Source organism: Halyomorpha halys, unplaced genomic scaffold (assembly GCF_000696795.3).
Source record: "Halyomorpha halys isolate HHAL.00 unplaced genomic scaffold, Hhal_1.1 Scaffold723.1, whole genome shotgun sequence".
Classification (NCBI taxonomy): Eukaryota; Metazoa; Arthropoda; class Insecta; order Hemiptera; family Pentatomidae; genus Halyomorpha; species Halyomorpha halys.
Genome location: NW_027110197.1, coordinates 123491 through 129361, shown reverse-complemented (window position 1 = coordinate 129361; position 5871 = coordinate 123491).

The window sequence follows — 5871 nt, the reverse complement described above, 5'->3', positions numbered from 1 at the left end:
TAATAAAATAAATATATAAAAAATCTTTAGCGTGATACATTAATATTTATTATTTTTAAAATCATAGTTTTTTTTTCGAACAAACAAGGTATCGCAAATTATCACTGAGATCATACACTTAAATAGCTAAACAAACGCCAAGTTTACATAAATATCATTCGTTAAGTTACTAAATAAAGAAAATACTGCCAACTGAATAAAGATTTTAAATTTTAACATTTTTGAAATATTAGATTACCTGAGAATTAATAAATGAATGTAAACGAAGAACGTATAAGCAGTGTTGGACAAAAATTAATTTAAATTACAATTACTTACAAATAACTGTAATTTGACAGTAGAAATAAAATTGCAAGTGATTTCAAATATTTGATGGACTTTTATAATAATAATTGTGATTCAAAATCACTATCATTTGTTGAGCCAAAATAATTGCAATTAATTTTAACCAGTACCAATAACGTGGAAGAAAATAATTCGAGATATTATCGAAACAATTTTGGATTTGAATAGTAAATAAAATTACTATCGTCAAATGTCAAGATTTGCAACAGAAGTAAAAATGTTCAAATTGAAAAATGTTAAGAAAGACTAAAATGTTTTAATAAAGTTGGGATATTTTGCCAAAATCGTTGGAAAATAATTCAACATTTTGGCTACACCACTTGTACAGTCACTTGTTTCAAAATTCAAGATCCTCCGAAGGCTTAGATTGCATTTAAATAATACTTTAATGTCTCAGATTTCGCAATAAAAATTAATAATTTTTCAATATATAGTTTTAGTCTTCATTTGCGCTACGAGAAGATCACGATGTAATTTAATAATGATAAAAACCTGTATCATTGTAACCCATGAAGAACTAGAGTTACCAAGAGTTACTTGGTAAGAAAGTACTTCTTGAACATGGGATGTACAAGATTTATGATCCCACTTAATCGCTAGGTTCCCCCCCAATTAATGATACCTACTTTATAGAGGCTGAGTGTGTCCGAGAAGGACTCTCAAAACAAGGTTGATTCAGAGCTAAAGTAACAGAGTAAATAATTATTTGACACAGCTGGATTCGAACTCAGATCCGGGAGATAGTAAGACAGTGCCTTATTCATTGAGATACCCCCACTTCTTTATATAATAATAATAGGATAAAATAAAAACCCACCCTTAAGTTATCAAATCAATAATAGTACTAGCGAAAAATATGAAAATAATTAAAAATTTTTTTTTCACACAAGAAATGGAAATTTCTATAATATTGGAGCAAAGACAGAAAAATTAAAAATCTTACCTGGCCTTATTTAAAGCACAAAAAGTTCCGAAAATACACATTATCTAGGCCATATCAAAACATTATTAAATTAACCCTGACTGTAATCAAAATCTACCACGACGTGACCATGTGCAGACCGATAGGTCATACGATTTTTTAAGTCATTCTTAATCTTGAACTATTCCGACATTCGCCACTACTATTAATAGATTCTATATGTTAAAGTTATATGTATAAAATTAGACTTTTGATATCTGTTAGCATATCTACTAATCGGGAGCATACTTTGAAAGAGCCCAAGGTGATACTGGTGTCGAAAGGTCTGGAAGCCCAGCTGCATGGTGAGTGGGCCAACGTTGTCGACTGTCAGCCGTTTGTTCGGTCAAGGGCAGCCGGTTACCTTCGATAGGGAGGTAACAGATTATGCCTATTTGAAGGACCTCCAAAACGTAATTTCACGAAGAAAATAATTGGCCTGGGAGCCAAACATTATTCTATGAAAAGTAGTTATATACTTACAGAATGGGCCCAAAGAGTAGGGTAAGATACTTTAGTTAGAAGAGGAATGACACAGAATCCTGTGACATAAGATATACAACTTCTTTCTACAGACTACTGTATATAACTCGTCTCCTAGAGTGCCCTTCAACAACTGTTCTTTAACTTTATCTGCAGGAAAGGGACTCGCAGAGGTAAGAGTAGGAGGGAAGACATTCTCAGGAATCGGAAGATGAAACAGCTTCAAGCATGATAAATTATAAGGATGTGAGGAACACAATAAAATTGTGAATGATGGGCAAAAGAAAGGCGATAACAACTTCGACATGTGAGTGTGATAACAAGAAGAAAGGGGTTGGGAATGGCAGTGACAAAAGACACCCAATCCCGTGCAAGTCATAAATGCCAAGTGTTTTTACTATTCTATGTGAGATAAATATTTAACCTGTTTTTTTTTTTAAATACATTTATATTATCAAATGAAGGCGTTATTAATGTCAGAAGTAACATATGATATCTTATGAATAGATATTTTTACGTCGTTCTTAGGTTGCGCAAATAGAAAATATTAATCAGTTTAAGTCCCTACAGAACTGTAGTACTGAAAAGTTTATTATAAATGGAGTTAATGGTATATTTTATATATTTATTTATTTAATATAAGATCGGCCAGGTAGATAATAAATAGATAAAAATAGTAAATCTTTATAGCAGAGAAAAGTAAGGTTAATAATAAAAACGACATTTGTAGACCTAACATAACAAACAATTGCCCTCTAATGGGAAAAAAAATTGAAGAGAAGTAATGTCAATAATAGAATTGATAAATATGGGATTTATAACAGAATGTTCTGCAGCAGCCTGGGGTTATGTCTTCGGGTTGGAATGAATGGTAGAAAGTAGGGGTATTCATGATGTGTTAAATGTAAAGTGTTTTACCATGTTAAATGTTATAAGTACAGGATTGTGAGTGTTTCATCCAATATTGTACATAGACCCCTCATAACCAATTCGACTGTGGACAAACACGGAACCAGCTCTGTTCTTTGACAATAGACACATTTTTTTATCACAATATTCATGAATAAGGAATTCTCCGTTTATAAACTGCAATAAAAGAAGTATATACAACTTAAGTAAATGTTTATATAACGTGCATACATTGCATGCAGGTTCTATTACTTTTTAAGATTTCATTTGATAATTTTGAAGTTTATTTTGGTGTGCTGAAACCGAAAATGAACTGTTTTCTTCTAGCATGTACATATGTTTCACAACTTCATGATATGTAATGCCAGTTTTGTAACTATGAAAACCTTTCATAGTACCTAGGGCAGCGTATTCCAAAGTGGGTGCGCCAAGCGTGTGTGTCAGGGGTATCGCAAACGACTACCACTCTCACAAAATATCACAAAAAAGAAAAGAAAACAATTTTAAAATTAAAATATACGATGCATTCCAGTATTTACTTTGCACTTTCTTATTTTCCTATATATTTAACCGTTTTATGGATAATTGTGGCGACATTTTTTATGTTTATTTAGTTCTACAAGGTTACCGTGAAATTTTTATAGCCCAACAAAGCTGCAGAAGTGAAAAAAGTTTGAGAACCGCTTAGCTCGGGTTCTCAACACAACTTCAAATTTTTATTTCATCAAAAGGACTTTAAAATATACCAAATTTCACAAATCGGATCCTACAATGTTCATTCAAAATTTGATATATTAGGAATTATATTCAATTTTTTTTAATGTTTCTGAGAAACTTTTAACTTTTTTCAAATCTAACAAATATTTACTTTATTGGTATCATCGGAATGAGAACAAAATCGTCTTTCCAACGGTACAAAAACATTTGTATTCAGTCAAACTATACTCGGTAAATGTTTCAAGTTGGTCGAAGGAAGTGTGCGAACAAACTTCTCTATCTGATAAAGTACTTTAGGGCACTGAATCTGAATATGATTCCATATGATGGCCAGAGTGAAACTGCAAATAATTATATGCCACAGCCAGATTCGAACCCGAGTCCAAGGAGCAAGTAGCACAGTACCTTACCACTAAGTAACTCGCTCCTATTACATCCTACTTTACTTATTTTAATTTTATAGCAATTTAGTTTACAATATAGGGGTTTTCTAATATAAGGCTTTTTAATTTAATTTGCTCTACATTTTTTTAAATGAACTAAAACACATTATTTACTTATTTAATAACACATACTACAAAAATAAACGATTGAAACTTTTTCACTTGCCCCAGAAAGTGTATTTCTTAATTAATTTTCTTGTATCAACTGAATTTATTACTCGTGTATACGTAGTCAAAATTGAAATGTTTTATTTAACATTTAAATGTATAAGACGAATTTTATTTCGTTTTGATGATAGCAATAAAGTATAGATTTGAAGGAAATAATAGTCCTTAATATATTTAAACAATCATAAATATATTGTGTTATACATCAAATTGAAATTGCCTTAGTTGATGGAGTCTGAGTTGTGCCAATATACCATTTGGTATATTTTAACATCATTTTGGTATAGTAAACATTTGAAGATGAACTGTGTTATTTTATAGATTTTTGTACAACAAAACTGGCTATACATTTATGAATTAACAAAAAATCTGTAAATGGTGGAAGAAAACGGAGTTCCGTATCGATTTCAGCACACCAATAATTTATAGACCAGACAAAATTATCTAATGAAATTATTGGTTGTAGATCTGTGTTATCAATTACATAGTCTATGAACTATGTGAACATCATGAAAATTACAATTACGTTTGTACGTTTTTGAATCCTAGGAAAAGGCAGTTTGGTTTGTTGATATTGTAAAAGATGAATAATTTGTTTATAATAAATTTAAATATAATATAATTTATAATTTAATATACATTTTTTACTAATCCTGAATTTAATTTTCCCTAAACGTAGATTTTCTGCCCGAGTCCCATTCCTACCATTGGTCACGTCAAGATACAAAACTTTCCCTTACTTTATTTTAAGTCCTACTATTTTACCTAACATGTAAATGTACCTTTTTTTTTTATTTAAATTATATTTTGTAATTAACTGTAATTAGGAGTCTTTAATGATTAATAGTTAGAGCTGAGAACGTTCTTTTTCGCACATGTAAAAACTATGTTAAGCATATGATCTGAAAGAACTTCTAAGTAAGCTCATACGAAATGGATATGGGATGTAGTTTACGAAATTTCTTTATCTAGTGCTATAAACAATTAATTAAACTAAATCGATTTTTTTTACAATTATGTTTCATATTTTTAAAAGTTAACATTTGCATAAGCCCCGGCTTGGTTCAATCCGCCTCCAGCTGCTTATCATTGTTGATCTATATCCGTGGATATTAGTTTATTCTAAACCGTTATAGATGGTTACCGCTCAAAACTAATTTATTCTTAACATCCAGCTATACATATAGCATACCTCCTATATGTACGTAACAAATACCCACTAACATCATTAGAGGAGGGTATGAAAAAAAAAAAAAACTAATTTATTCATATATGGAAATAATTTAAGATGGAAATATTATTTTTAATTCTCAAGGCAAAGATATTTCACCAATAATAATTAATGGAAAATGTTTAACGTTTTTAATTACAACTTTTTGTTTATAATTACACACTATAGTGCAACTTATGGGCATAAACTTTCATTGTACAAGTCGGAAATCCGAAAGTCGAAGTTGCACTTCCAAGAACGGACTCAAACTCCTCTCTCTTTACTTTGGAAGTTTGAGTTAATAAGTTGTACTATTATGTGTAATTAATTATTTTTGTTCACGAAGATGGCGATTTAACTGAAACGTTTGAAATTTTTTATTGATTATTATTGGTGAAATATTTTTTCCTATAGAATTAACTATGGTATTGAACTTATTAACATGTAGTGAAGCGGATTTATTTATACATAAACTCTAAGTGACGTCGTATAATATTTATGAGCTTTTTCAACCTGACTGATTTGTGATAGTGTACATAACCTTGAGCGAAAGAAGACGTTGCTAGACTTCGGCAATAATATAAAATACCAGGTCATTCAAAAAGTCCTGTCGTTTTTTTGGGGGAAATTATAAA